This window comes from Mytilus californianus, unplaced genomic scaffold (assembly GCF_021869535.1).
Source record: "Mytilus californianus isolate M0D057914Y unplaced genomic scaffold, xbMytCali1.0.p SCAF_1, whole genome shotgun sequence".
Lineage (NCBI taxonomy): Eukaryota > Metazoa > Mollusca > Bivalvia > Mytilida > Mytilidae > Mytilus > Mytilus californianus.
Genome location: NW_026262581.1, coordinates 82151229 through 82166827, shown reverse-complemented (window position 1 = coordinate 82166827; position 15599 = coordinate 82151229). Strand labels below are relative to the sequence as shown.

General features: G+C 30.1%; 1 long non-coding RNA gene across 7 annotated transcripts in view; it reads right to left on the bottom strand.

The window, feature by feature from the left end:
* Positions 1-15599, bottom strand: part of LOC127724798 (uncharacterized) — a 145237-nt gene that overhangs the window by 87342 nt on the left and 42296 nt on the right. For 5 of the 7 annotated variants that reach the window (XR_007992710.1, XR_007992728.1, XR_007992722.1 and 2 more), the window contains exons 3-4: positions 14684-14767; positions 7373-7450 (exon numbers count right to left, since the gene is read on the bottom strand). This is a non-coding gene — a long non-coding RNA (uncharacterized LOC127724798). Of the gene's footprint in view, positions 1-7372; positions 7451-14649; positions 14768-15599 lie in introns of all 7 variants that reach the window. The other 2 variants (XR_007992716.1, XR_007992740.1) reach the window with 2 other exon arrangements.

Below are 15599 nucleotides of genomic sequence, written 5' to 3'. Positions count from 1 at the left end.
TTTAACATGAAGAGGGACAGACGGACGGACAGTCAGACGAATGAACGGACACATAGACCGAAAAACATCATACCCATAAATGGGGCATAAAAAAAAAAATTATTTGATAGCAAATTAATCAGATCCTCATGAAAATTAGCGACAAATATGTGGAAATCTATTGAATATATTTACAATTTTTTGTTTAATCAATACATGCTAAATATGTTATATACCTGCAAGCTTCAAATTTCAATTTATTTAAAAACAAACTATGACAAAAATATCTAAAACAAAAAATTAAGGAAAAGAATCAGATAAAAAAAACCATAAAATTAACCTGACACCCAACTAGACTTTACAGGTAATTCTTACACTTTGTTTTTCTTTTAATGGATATTATAAACTACTTGGTAATTTTGTAAATATTATCTACACTATACAACAGACAAACTATTAATTAAATACTTGAATTGTGACAAATCGTTAACCCTGTTAAATCCCACCTGTCAAGGTGTTCAAAATCAAAAGTAGCGGATGTGTGCCCTAATTTCTAAGTCAATGTTGGGGTGATTGTACTTCTCCTCAATACCTCATCATTTCCTAGGTGCCGCCTCTTTGACCGATCAAAGCCCAGATTTTTAAAGGACTTTTAATGCTGTGTCAGAAATGGAATCAATTCATACAAGAAACATGTATAAATTGTTTACCAAGGCAGACAAACTGACTGAATGAAAAACACTAGAACAAATAATTCATAAAAAGTTGTAGTAAAAAAAACAAAAGTCTTTTGTGTTGAATAACATTTGTCAAAATAACAAAAGTAAACTGTCCTCCACTAAAAAATGTCACAAGTAAAATTGTCTTTGATATATATCTCCTTAATCTATTTTCTGTGTATTTAATAGAATGTTTTGTTTTCGAAATCCTTTCACCCTGAAGATAAAAAAAAAGATTTCAATTATAATATTTCCACCTAATCTTTAGAATTTGTACCTATTAACTTTTCTTTTTATTCTTCTGTCTCAAGGAAATGTAAAATCTAAATGACAGTGTTAGATGTCATAAAACCATTATAATAAGCAATTTTGTTCTTTTGGTTTGCTTATCTATCCCTAAGGAGAAAAAAAAAAACCTGGTTCAGTAAGATTTGTTGCCAATAAATTTTAAAAAAATTAGATGAATTTATATAACATATACAATTTGCAATAGCTACAAAGGCTAAAAATGTCACTTAATTTTCTGCCATGCATTTCAGTGTTCTGATACACTGTACAAATAATTCCATATCATCTCAATCTACAAACGATTACTCAAACACTGAAAACAGAGAAGCTAAAAGAAAACTATGGCATCAAGCTTTCAGCTTCTGTTTCATTAAACTGTATGAAATGACCAGAGGACAAATGTTTATCAGCTGTGTGATCAAATCGGAGTGTGGCTGAAATGACAGAATCGTCAACAGATAATGTGTCATTGGTTGACAAGTACCCATGACATGCATTATAATTAATTAAATAAAATACACTGTCCCACTATCAACTGACACTTTTATATTTATCCAAAAGCTAAATAAGAGAACTGGACATGCTAGATTAAAATTGATAAATCTCAAAATTCCAACTATTTCCACCAATCTGATTAATTAGAAATTATATAAGGAACTATGGATTTCTGACATTTGATTAAAAAAATACTCAGTGTGAAATAATAAAACTACTGAAACTTAAGTGTAGCTATCAGGGTTTAATAAGAACTTATTGTTTAAGGTTGAAAGCCATTCATCACTGACAAAATTTGCATTGCAAATGCGGCAAATTCAAAGCTGTTAATTTGGAAAGTAATGAATGAATTAAAACTGGATACAGAGTAACACTACTTTTTATCATTTCCTGACAACAGAATTGGACAGTTCCAATCTTAATGTATTTCCTGACAATTCATTTCTTCCTGCTGTTTCTCTGTTCAACTTTAATTTCTTAAACTTTTCTGTATTGTGTCAAGATTCTCACCAATGGTTCTTATCAATAACATCAATATTGGTAGGAGTGTGAATACTTTCAGAGAGATGAAATATAATTACCATGATAGGCCCCTTACATCATAGACAAACCTTCCTACAATGGATCAACATACATGACATAATAACTGTAAATTCAGAATTTTAAAATTATTTGGATATCTTTATGCAAAAATGTGACAGTATCAGGTTCCCAATAATAAACACCAACATTCATAATTTCAGTCGTGATTTTCCTTCTAAAACATTTTGCAATGACATTAATTAGATTTCACATTTTTGCTAGTGGTCAAGGATAACAATAATTGCATGCATTCATAAATTTCTGAATTTACAGTATTCAATTTTATGAAAACAGCCTGCAAGACTGAATAATGCTAGACAAGTTGGGATATTTCATGCTGATCAACAAATTAGAATATCTTATCAGTTGGAGTGGAACAAGACTATTGGAGTATTCATTTAGAATGTATATTTCACTATTTGCACAGTGTTCCCGCCTGCCCTAAATAGAAGGGCGGCCCGCCCTTGGTGCCCTTACCCCCGCCATTCTGCCCTCAAAAGTAAAAGAATGCACCCCACTGCCTTTTCAAAAAAATAAAATTTCAAAATTTTATGCCTACCGGCGTTTCCGGTAAAATTGTTACCTGATTGTGTAACACTAATTAACTGACAATGGGATTAAGTTAAATACCTAATGCTTTGGCAGTTTTATCACCTTTGTTAATGATTGTTTACTGCTAATTAGTGGATTTAAGATAATTGAACAAATACTAGATATTTAATACAGAATGAAATGTCCACATGTTATCCATTTGTAATGTTTATGTACAGCATGTACACCTGAAAAAATTTATTTCAGAAGGCATAACATAAAAAATAAAATCTTAAACATTTTAAATGCATACATAGTTTTGACTTAATTGGTAAAAAATGTTTTGTTTCATAACCATGAGTATGAAATTTAAAGAGGAATCAAAGAAATTTGTACTTTGAACATAACAAGATTCACTTCCTGTTTTTAATACTTCTTGTATTTTATAATCCTCCTGACATGGAGCACTCAACAAATTTATTTTTAACAATGATGGAGAAAAAAGGTAACTGTTTATACTTTCTGCAATATATTATTGCATCAATATAAATATGATCCTCTCCTGTCTCACCTGTTATATTTATAAAACTCCTTACTGAGGAGCACTTTGGTGTGCACTTAAAAATACTTTTTTGTAACAATTTAAAAGATAATAAATAACTCTCAATAACATATATACTATATGTTTGAACAAGTAATTTAAATGTAGATAATTTAATTACATTCAACATTCAATTTTGCATGTTTAACTCCATCTTTCAAAACTACTTCTTTATTTTGGTATAAGTTATAAAACATTGAAATTTCTGATGATTATTTTCCATACCAAATGTACAAGTTTGTTTAGATTAACATCAGAATGATATGCTTTGCTTCATGGTATGATAATTTGATGAAAAAAATTCTTACTGGAACCAACATCAAGAACACATTAATTTCTGAATATGGTTTAAATACAACTAATGTTCTCCAGCTGAGCCTAGCAATATTCAAGGTAATTTATACACTGTCCAACATTGCCCTTAAAATCTGGGTTATAACGCTGAAGTGCCCTTTCAGACAACTAGCACCCTTCTGCCCTGAGATTCAAGCTGGAACACTGTTGCATATCAAAGCTTTGTGGAATTTCCTGATAACAAATACAGCCTGTACTTAATAATTTTTATTAATCTTGTAAAAAAGATGTATAAGAATCATAAACTTCACATAAAGTTAGCTGGATCTGGTGTTATACCCTCAGTCCCATATCAGTCTATAAGGATGTAATTGTGAAAATATCCATAAAACTTTTGACCTCCAAACTTGATCATTTTATAGATTTATTGAGTTTTTAGATCCAGACTTGTAAATTTTACCTTATTATTAAAATACACTGAGTATGAAATGGATATAATATTTAAATACATGTCTTATCACTTTCATTATTTATTAGGAACAGATGGTAAATTGGTCTATAAACTTTCAAACAAACTTCAGATTCACCAGGGTGGTCAATTGACTTGGGGATGGGTATTACTTCGGGTCATTTATACCTAATTTGTCATTGTCAACACTATCTGACAAAATCATTGTGAATATATTCACTAATATGGTCTTTGAAGTTTTATATTCCACTTTAAGTGCATTGCAAACTTGACTATTTCATTCAAATGATCAGGGGGACTATTTTGTGGTTTGGACACCTGCCCACTGGACACTTTAGGGGGTCATAATTACAGGTCTTTTAGCTTATTTCTCAAACCATGTCTGCCTTTAATAAAGGCCCTCAAGAGAAGTTGTAATTCCTTTCCAAACAATATGGTATAAATTTCGTGTCTACCTTTATATACAAAAATTAACACTTGTACAAAGGTGTAATGAAAATACAGTAGGTGACAAAATTGTTAATCAAACATAGATAATGAATCCAAATATTAAGTAAATAAAAAATTTAAATATTATTACTGAAATCCTTTTAAGAAGTCATAGACCCGACATTTTGTGCTTAAAGCTCTTTTGAAAACTGACACATGTAACCTTATCATTACGTTAATTTAAGGTGTTTTAAGCAGAAAAGCACATAAAGGTGAAAGTAACCTATTAAATATTTAAAAGACATTTAAAGGGTGTAAATTGTCTGAAAATGAATCTCTCTTTCAAACGTTTTCTTTTGACAAACCCCTTCCCCTGCAGGTGACAGGTCTAGTGAGTTCCATATACTAGTGCAAACAAATACATCCAGTTATAAACAAATATATATAACAATATTTCCCTTGTGCGTGGGTTTTTGCTCAAATTTAAATTTATTGAAAATAAAAATATTAGAACTTGTATTAGAATTAATATTTAATACCATTTCCTAACAAACAGGTGACATTCTTAGTAAACTTCTCTTCAAAAACTGATAGTTAACTGATTGTATTGGGTTGTGACAAATATTTAGTCATTCAATAAAACACTTTGGTCTATTCCACAGATGCTACTTTTACATTATTTATATTAAACATATATTCTCTAGTATTTTGTGGTCTACTGCCAATAACCATGATTTAAATCTATCAAATTTAGGGTTAGGTTAAAAATGGCATGTTGCTTTTTAATATCAACCCAAAGTAACCTGGAGTAGTTTGCTACATAAAAATGTAATGCCTTTAATGTCTCAAAATTTCAAAAAAGTTATAAAAAGGAATAATTTTTAAAAAATGTCCATGTACCCAATAAAAATAAAGGCAGGAGATATCAAAAGTCATAAGATGAAGATAGGATGACAAAATGATGGCTGAAAATGACAAAAAAAAATATAACAACCCCCCCAAAAAAATTGGGGTTATCTTAGCTTGTTCCAAAGGGGTTAGCAGATTCTGCTCCACATGGGACACCCATTGTATTACTCCTGTAAAATTCATTAATAAGTCAATCAAGTGTCACAATGACACAAAAGTAAAATAACAAAAATATCGAACTGAACTCGAAGGAAAATTCTAAACGGAAAGTCCCTTATCAAATGGCAAAATCAAAAGCTAAAAAAATGGAAAACAACTGTCATATTACAGGATTAATTTTTATAGGGACCTATAAGCTGAATGCTGTAAATCTCATATGTAACATAACATATAAATCAGATTTAATAGGTGTAAATATGAATTAGAGAGAAGAGTTCATGTCATCAAAATTTATAATTTTTATATGAAAATTTACTTTGAATTCACAAATAAACAGCATAGGAATACCTGCCTATTAAGACTTTAATAAAATCCTTACCAACTTATGGCAATTAAATAGGTTTATAGTGTTAATGCTTTCACCTTAGGGACATGATATAATAAATGAAACCCCCCATCTACATGTAATATTAAACAATTATATAACCATCAGGTGTTCATAGACATAAATGCTGAATCAGCATTATATTATTAATTATTAAACACAATTTTTAAAGCAGTTTTATTACATTTACAGTATTTTCTCTTGTAATAATTTAAATATTTCTCTAATATCTCACATGTAATACATACATTAATATGTCTTTCCTTGTATGACCACGATATAGCCTTTTTGCACTGATGTGGTGTAAAGCAATCATCAATCAATCTTTCCCTGTATTTTATTTAAGAGTAAATTTTTAAAGCATTATTAAGGTTTTGAAAAGAAAAACTGTTTGCAAGATTCAAACATCATTATTTTCAAAATAAATTTCCAGAAAAATTATCAGTTTCCCACATAAATTATTCAGGATAATAATCTATCAAAAGTTTTTTCTCATGCTTAAGAACGCTCATTCATTATGGATGGAAGCCCATGTCACCATAAAATCGCTTCTGATAACACTGATGAGTCTTCTAATAAATATTTGCTCTTAAATCTCTAAATTACCTCTAATCTAGGCATCTTTGGATTGTTTTTCTGAGATACAGGACTTTACTGTCAGGGAAGAAATATGGGAGACATGATTAAATAATATCAATTATTTTACCAGGGTCTGATCAATAAAAGAACATGGGTGTTAAAACTTGCTACAAGTTTTTACTTCTTTTAATGGACCTTTTAAATTATTGTAAAAGACTGCTACTTTCCTGCAGCTGTCAGTTCTCTTGTCTTTATCACATATTTGTAAAAAGTTGACATACATAGTCTGAAGGATGAATTCAAGTCTAAATAGTGATTTGTGAAATTGTGTCCTGCAGATGATGATGATCAACGTTTTGGAGTGAAAAAAACACCCCAAAAATTAAAAGATAAGAAATGCAAAGTGGACTAACTTTGGTACAATTTGTATTCTGTCAATATACAAAAGTTTAGTCTTTTATAAAGAGAATTTATAGGTTTTGGTTATTAAGCCATAAAAAGATATGATTACTACATAGCTAAGTAATAAAAGTTAAGATATCAATATAACTAAAGCTGACAGTTTAAATGGGTTTTTTTAAATAGGACATCATAAAACATGTAAAACATGCATTGAGGAGCAAGTTACTTTTGGCTAAGGTGTTGATTCTGAAAACACCAATTTATCACTGTTTTTTTAAAATGATAATCTGAAGGACTAACTTAAAACAAAAGAAAGTGATATTCACTTATTAGTTGACTGTCAATCAATTTTGAAATGTCTTCTGAATTGTGCAGCTCCTGCTCTAATAACCTCAAGTTCATTTGATACACACTGGATTCTGGTTAAAGTCATTCAAGTCTTAAGGATAAGATGGTGATGATCCCCCAGCTCTTAATATTTCATGCTACAAATTAGTATTTTATATGCCTGGTATAGTAGGATTTGGTTTATTTATGATTAAATATTCTACCTCTTTGCAGCTTTTGTTGCTTTTAGTGATTTGATAAATCTGATGTCTCTAATATCTGTTTCTTCTCTTTGGTACATGCTATAAAAATAAAATAGTATAACTAGAAAATAAAAGATCTCTTACTAGCTGGCAATTTTTTTTATAAATTGGTACACAAACATTTCTGCTTGAAATAGAATGTTTGGTGGGAATAAGAAGCCATAAAGACATATTGATTTCTGAATGTTTTTATTCAATTCTTCATCATGATTTAAATTTTTTTTAAACGGAATGAAAATTTCATTCTCTTTTATTTTAGGAGTTTATTTTATTCCCCCCAAAAAAACTACAAGTCAAAGCTGGATAAATAAATTTACAGAACACTATTAATCTCACAAGGTCTAATTAGTTCTTATCACCAGTCACATTTATTTGAAATTGTCTAATGCTTTAATCTAATTGGTCAATTTGAAAATTTGAAATAAATGACCTTGAGACATCTGGGTCACCCTGATCAATTATTTACTGCTCATTAAGTTATCTAAACCTATTGCTCAATCTAATTCAACAATACCATTATGAAATTTTTCTTTCAATGTAAATAATCCAATACAACAGGCTGATGGATTTACAATGGACAGAGGTCATTTAAAAGTTAATGATCTATGAACATTCTGATGGCAATTTTGGCCAGATACATATATAATCACAGTTGGTGTTAAATTAGGGACCAAATTAACCCTTTTCTAGAGGCTAAATCACATTACTATTTAGGTTGTCAGATAATAGTTAAAAATGTTACAAAATAAACAATTATATGTGAAATAAAGTTTGTTTAGAGTAGTCTAGTCCCTCTTTAGGCAAACAAACTATAGAAATGAATATAAAAATCTATATATTTTATCGATCTAAAAATTATCCAAATATTAAGTTTTATTAAATCTAGAGCGTTTGAACATCAAAACAGATGTAAATGTTCACAAAATCAAGTAAACAAATACTATTCAAGAGATCGAGTTGAAATTGTATACATATTGTATTGTATCACCTTCCCCTAGAATACAATATAACTGTGTATCTTAACATGTTTGTGTCTGAGTTTTTCCCCTGGACAAACACTAAAAATTTATACAATTCAATCACTTTTTCTATTTAAAAGGGTCCTCGTCTTTTATCCTGGCGTCGCTTTCGATGAATAAACAAACACTTGAAAACCAAGTTGAAAAGTCTTAATAAGCATTTAACCTATTGAAAACCTATATAGATCATTTGGATAAGTTTCTGATTTCGGAGATTGTGTTATTGCAGGTAGCGATAGCTGATTTAGCCCATAAATACTCCTGTCAATGCACTGTATCAAAATAGTTCACTTATGAATTGCAATTAGGCTTTGATTGCTTCAAACATTTTATTCAATACAATCAAGAAAAAATCTCTGAAGTTGAACAGAGGAGTGTAATTTTCCACCTCATATTGATCTGACAAGAAGTCATCCAATATGATAAAATCCTTAGATTTTTATCATCTGTAAATGAAATTAACGTGTGAACTGCAATTCCCCCAATTTTTGTGAAATATTTAACAATTTCTCATATTGAACATGACAACAGGATTACTTAAGACAACAAAAGCCTATTTTCAAATCTGTATACATGTTATATCAGTTTTCCATGGCATGACAACAAAGATTTAGTTTCAATCACAATATAATATATTCTATATGGACAGTGACATAGCCAGTGGTTATTGATGGCTACCAAATTAACAGGGAAAACCAGAAAAAAATGGAATTCAATCTCAATAATTGTGTAGCCTGATAAGAACAGCCAAATATTGATATTGGGCAATGACATTTTTATTTTTATTAGGGGGGGGGGGGGGGGGGGGGTGTCAGGGGAAGGTTTTACAAAAGAAACTTAATTATGTACTTGGCTTTTTTATATTGCAATCCAAGTAAGGCTCCCAAAAAAAAATAATAATACATATGTTTCTGCTAACATGCCTAAAAAAATAAGGGTCAGTAGGAAGGAAAATAATTTTATTTTTCAAATTTTCAAAATCAGTTCAACAGGGGAATCTGTAACTTTAATAGTGACCCAAAATAAAATCTTTCGAGTAGGCACTAAAATGAGGGGGCAGTCAGGTTGGCAGAAACACAAGTATTGTTTCAGCCAAAAGAGACTATTATTAATAATATGGAAACAAAATAAAATTGAATCCATTAAAATATTAACAGTAGTAACTTTGGGTCTTTTACAGAACTTTCTTCTTCGAAACTGAACTGAAAGTTCAAAACACGACGATTCTTACTTTTCATGCCTATAATCCATTTTTATGGCTAACAACTAAACATTTCATTTAAATTTATACTATTACAACTTTCTATCAGATACTTAGTTATCAGATACTAAAGTAAAGAGTCAATGGCCTAGTTAAATCAATACTCAACTTAATTATAGTATTTTATGTAAACTGACAACCAAGTACATGTTATTTATTCCTATTTTTATCTTAGCACTTTGCCACAGGCTGAACAACAAATTTTGATGCATGTTATAGTGTAAAAAGTACATGTTTAACCAATATACCTACATGTACCAAGCAGCAAAAAATCAAAAGATCAAAGGGAAAAATTGATGGTCCTCTATGTTGATTTCATGTCTATAGGGCCATTAAGTTCTGATAGGATCTCAGTTAGATGACTATTAAACATGGACCAGATATCCAGGACTATACTGAGAGATAAAAGGGGCATAAAACACTAGTTCTTGTAAAGAATCTGATCATAAATCAGTAGATAAATACCCTTGAGACTAATGTTGACTAATTTTTACATCATTTTCTATCAAAATAAAATCCCTCAATAATTCCAAAAATCTGGAATATCTAAAATTAAGGTCAAAATCATCCTAAATACTGCCTGTAAATACAACATAGTATGAACGACACATCAACATTGACTGAATTTGGTAAAAGTCACTTTAGAACTTGGTGTTGCATGTAATATGCCATGTAAATTAAACCTCCCACTCTTAATTAAACATTGATGAAAAATTCCATGTTCAGGGTTGTGCAATAAAAAATCATGGTATCATCAACAGGAAGTGATTGCTCTTCAGATCTGAACCTTCTTACACAGCACAACTTAACATAATAAAGTTCCAAACCAAATCCTTCATACAGAAGCCTGGTAATATGTAACAGATGAACAGACCAACAAAGTCGTTGCAGTATACTACCTACTCCGTGAATCACAAGAGTTCTCGAAAAGTGGTGGTCCGAAGGTGTTGACCAATAAAATTTTGCAAAGGACCTACACAATTTTGGTAATTTGCAATAGAAATAATAGTAAGGACGAGCATATTTTATTCAAGGACCGCCAGGAGAAAAAGATTCAGAGAATTCGGTTAAAATAAGCTGTAATTTAGACAATCATCAGGAATCTGTGATAATTATAACATGATCAATAGCCTACAAATAGATAATTAGAAGCATTCAAATACATATCAATCTCTGATTTTTTGTAAATAAAGTATACATAATGCTATTTGTGATTTTTCACATTTAAGATGTACATATATGAATAATGTAAATTTAATTGTATTGGTTTAAAGGGAAACAACTCGAATACATTACTGTAAATTCAGAAATTTTTTGCAAAGTTTGTACAATTGTGAGTGGATATGATAAGCCAAAAAAACATAAGCATTTTAATTTTGAAACTAATATTTGTGTGCAGCATATTGTGAAATCACAATAATTAATCCCACATTTTTGTTCATTGTTCAACAATCACAATTCAATTTAATACATGCACAAATTTCTGAGACAACTATCCATCCAAGTACAAATGATATGATTATTTATTTTGAAAATAACTTGCCAACACTGCAATTTATTTGGCTTTAAATATTTCACTTTACAAGAGTAGACATACTTATGTCTTGAATTCTGCAATATTGATTTTTTTTTAAGGGCAATGAACTCTAAAACTGAGGCCATCTGTAATCTGTCCAGTGCACCTGATTATTTACAGGTATACATTGACAACTATTTACAACAAATCATGTATATTTTCTCAACTTGAGAGGTACATAATTAATTAATCAAAAGCAGACCTAAAGAACATGAAATTAAGGTCAAGGCAATACAACATATTACAGACATACAGACATACATGTACTGCTTGCAACAAATCCACAAATTAATCATTGTTGAAGAGTTAAGTAATGGAGTACAATATTGAAAAAAATACCAGACCATTGAAAAATGAAATGAGGTCAAGGTCATGTAACAATATCTATTTGACAAAGTCTGGTTATAAACTACAACTACATTCAAAACTTTGTCATCCAGGATAAAAGTGGGATTTTACTTGGTTATTTCAAGAGAACATTAAATTGGTAACGTTCAAAAGGGTCTTGACTGGATCTCAATAAAATAAGTTTGCCAGATATTAGTGAGACAGTAACCCAACATATCCTTACCCCCACACATATTTCATATGACACAAGGACCTTGACCAAAGACAAGTCTCTATACCATATATGTCAAGCTCTCAATCCCCCCCCACCCCACCCCAAGTATAGACAAGTAGTGAAGAATTTTAATACAAATCATGAAAGTATTATTTTAATTCTATGCAAAGACCAACAGTGGTAATGCAGATCTTAATAGAAAAGACAGGATATTGGGTATCCATCATTGACACAAAATCAGTAAATGCACAGCAAAAAAACATAAAAGGCGAAGAAACAGCGCTATTAGCGCTATTATTGCTATTCTTCATCAAAGTCACAGTGAGGCCTTCAACACAGAACAAAATAACTCTCACCTTACTGTAAGTTTAAGACGGCCCCTAGCACCCGTTTGAGCGGAATTCTTTGCAAACTTAGATGACTTTACATCAAGGAATATAACAAAAGACAACCACTATCTTGGGATAGCACAAATAACAAGTGATGGGGTTAAACTAGAGCTTTACTTAATTACCTTACTAAGAGAAATGTTTGAAGAAGATCAACACAACTATGAAATTACAATTTTTTAAGTACTAAAGACTTTTTATAATTATAAATACCTAGAACACTTTAACTGTTTGCATAATCCAATTTATATAGTTTAATGAAACTCTTTAAAATACAGAGTTACAATACTTCATTCTGATTTTTAAAGTGTTTTTAAAACGCACTGCAATTAATCAATAATTAACAATAATCAGGGGAGTAAATCTGTCACATTATTTATGGAAAGAAAGCGCTGAATTAAATATATTTAATATTGAGAACTTTTTTCATGTTAAGTATCACAATAGCAGTCTTCAAAGTTCTCAAAAGAATACAAATGGTTTGATTAAATAATTGTCACAGAAAATAACAATGCTTTAGGGAATCATCTACACTGACAGGGTTTATTAAAACTGTTGAGATAGGCTCTGATGAACAGACAGAAAATGGGATTAGTATTGATTTTAAGCTTAAGTTAGAGGTTTTATTTTGACTTGGCAGATGGCTCTTAATGTTCATTTTGGAGAACTGCCACTTTTTTCCAGTTACTTGGGTTCGTTTATAAGATTTGACCATCCAGTAGTAAAATAAGAATTTACATTGTAAAACATTCTTAGCAATATGTATGACACTTATCCTGTTAAATTCACTTGTTCTCATTATGGACCCTGTATAATACTTTAGTAACATGTTTTTCTACAAATATTTTTTTTTTAAATGCTTTATTTTCTACAACTGTAAACTGACATAAGAGGAAATATATTGTTAATGTACATGAAGCAAGTAAACAATTTATACTAGGAATAAACCCGACACTGAAGAAAGAGAGCTGTTATTGCTCATCTTCATCCTGATTACAGTTTTAAGGGTTCAAAGAGTAAAACAATATCTTCAATATTCACCAATAATTTTTTAATATTTTTGCTTCCTTTTTTTTTTTATTGAAGAGCAGTATTTCATACAACTACTGTGAAATAAATTTGATCATTATGATAATGCTTAAAGAGAGACAACTCTTATACTAACCCTATTCACATTATTAAGCTACATTCAAAGAAAAATATTCTGTCTGATTCCCCCTGTAGGGAGACTTTCAAGAACTTTGAACATGAAAAATCTGTGACCCTGTAATAACTTTGTGATGGGTCCAAAGGGTGATGTATTGCAAGGAAAAATTCTGCCCCCCTACCAAACATACCCTTTTTCCAGTGACAATCTAAATGACCTGCCCTTCTTATAGTTGATCAATTTTTCAAAACATATCAACTAATTTATTTCTCAACCCGAATATGTATGAACTATTTGCCACTAGACAAACAACAATCTATCTATTTTTAATATCTTCCATGTTAACAGCTTTGAATATTTAATCTAACATAAACTGCTGTCAATCATGTTGGGATATCAGTAAATGAATTCATGCTTTTGACATTGATCTACCTTGATCTAGAAAAGCAATATTTGACTGACCAGTCAAACTATACCCTGATCAACATGAACTCATCAATTACAGACACTATATCTATTTTGTGTGTCCTGTTTGAATTCATTAACTATAGTAGTACGGCCAATGACTTAACACAGTACATTGACATTTTGCCCGACCTACTTTATACATTTGTGTGAAATCATTATCAATTTTCCTAAATATAGGTTTATATCATTTAAATTAAATTGTTAATACTTTCTGCGTTCTACAGAACTTATGTTCAATAAAATGAAATTGAAAATAAAGAGGAAGAGGTTTCCTTAAATATTGTTAAAGTTTTCAGCCAGAGGTCGTGAGTACAATGTACTTCTTTTTTTAGACTTCCAAAACGATAACATTATCTCAATTACGCAGTAAATCAAAATCAATCGGACTTTTATTTTCAATAATAGCTTACAGTAAAATACACTGCAGGAAGATGGAATTATACCTATTTATAGCATAATTATGGTAGATAATATATATGTATGCGGACATGCTTCCATTGACCTTTTTTACATGACCCACTAATCCACATCCTGACATGAAATGAGTACAAATAACCTGGCTGCACTTTTTATGACATACATCCAACAAAACTTGTGATCAGGAGTTGGGCAATTTTGTTGATGCTTACATTGTTTTCTATACCAATAAATACATTGATTATTTATTCTATTTTCTATATATATATATATCTATTTCTGTGAACTTTTATCAGTATACAATGCATGATATTATATAATATAATGTATGTATCAATATACGCATGAAAATTGTAAAACTTTTTGCACTAACTTAAACATATTATGTAAGACCCAAACCTAATAGGATAGAAACTGTACTGTGATTCTGTACCTTATATCAGATCAACTTGTCTATACTTTAATGACCATTTTATTGAATATCCATTTGGTCTAGCATGTCTTATATTCTTTAATTCTGAAAATAAAGAGGGAAAGAACCAATTAGCTTTTACAGATTTTTTGTATACACAGATACATTATAGATATGCAATGATCACATATGGTTTATTAACAGCTAAGAGAAAATAAACATGGCATGCATGTTAAATAAATCAGTAAAATGTTAATTTGGTGTAAAGATAATAGGGGCATACAGAAGGGGTACAATCTGAAACAACTTAAGCAACATTTTGCATTGCCACAAAACAATTTGATCATTTAAAATAAGAAAACCAATATGAATAAGTTCAAGGGCCATAGATAACAAATTCTTTGACAGCCTTATTCACCAAAAAAAAAATCATCATAAACTACATACAAAATTTTCATAAAAAGTCTTCAATTTCATTTTATTTCTATAATTCAGTCACTATAACCTAAATTTTGATGAGAGGCTGGCTGTCTCTATATACAAAGTAACATGAATCTGGGTATGGAAGTATTATACTTCAAACCATTACCAAAGAGAGCATACCATGGAGCATTAAATATAGATGATTTCAAACTACTGTATTTCAGATTTTTTTATCACTAGGGAAATAATTGACAGGATTTATATCTTATTTAAGGATTCAATCAAAGTGATTAATAGGAATTGTATGAAGATATGAGATATTTTCATATTTCAATCTTTGTTTTTCAAATTTGTTTTTATACCAGAAAAATTGACATGAAAAGATGCATTCAACCATCAATTACATTTTTTTATTGCACTAATTCCTGAAATTGCATTTAATAAGCCTCAGATTTTTGTCTGATGATCAACTCTCCTCATAAAAAAATGCATGCACATGCAATAATTTTTGAAT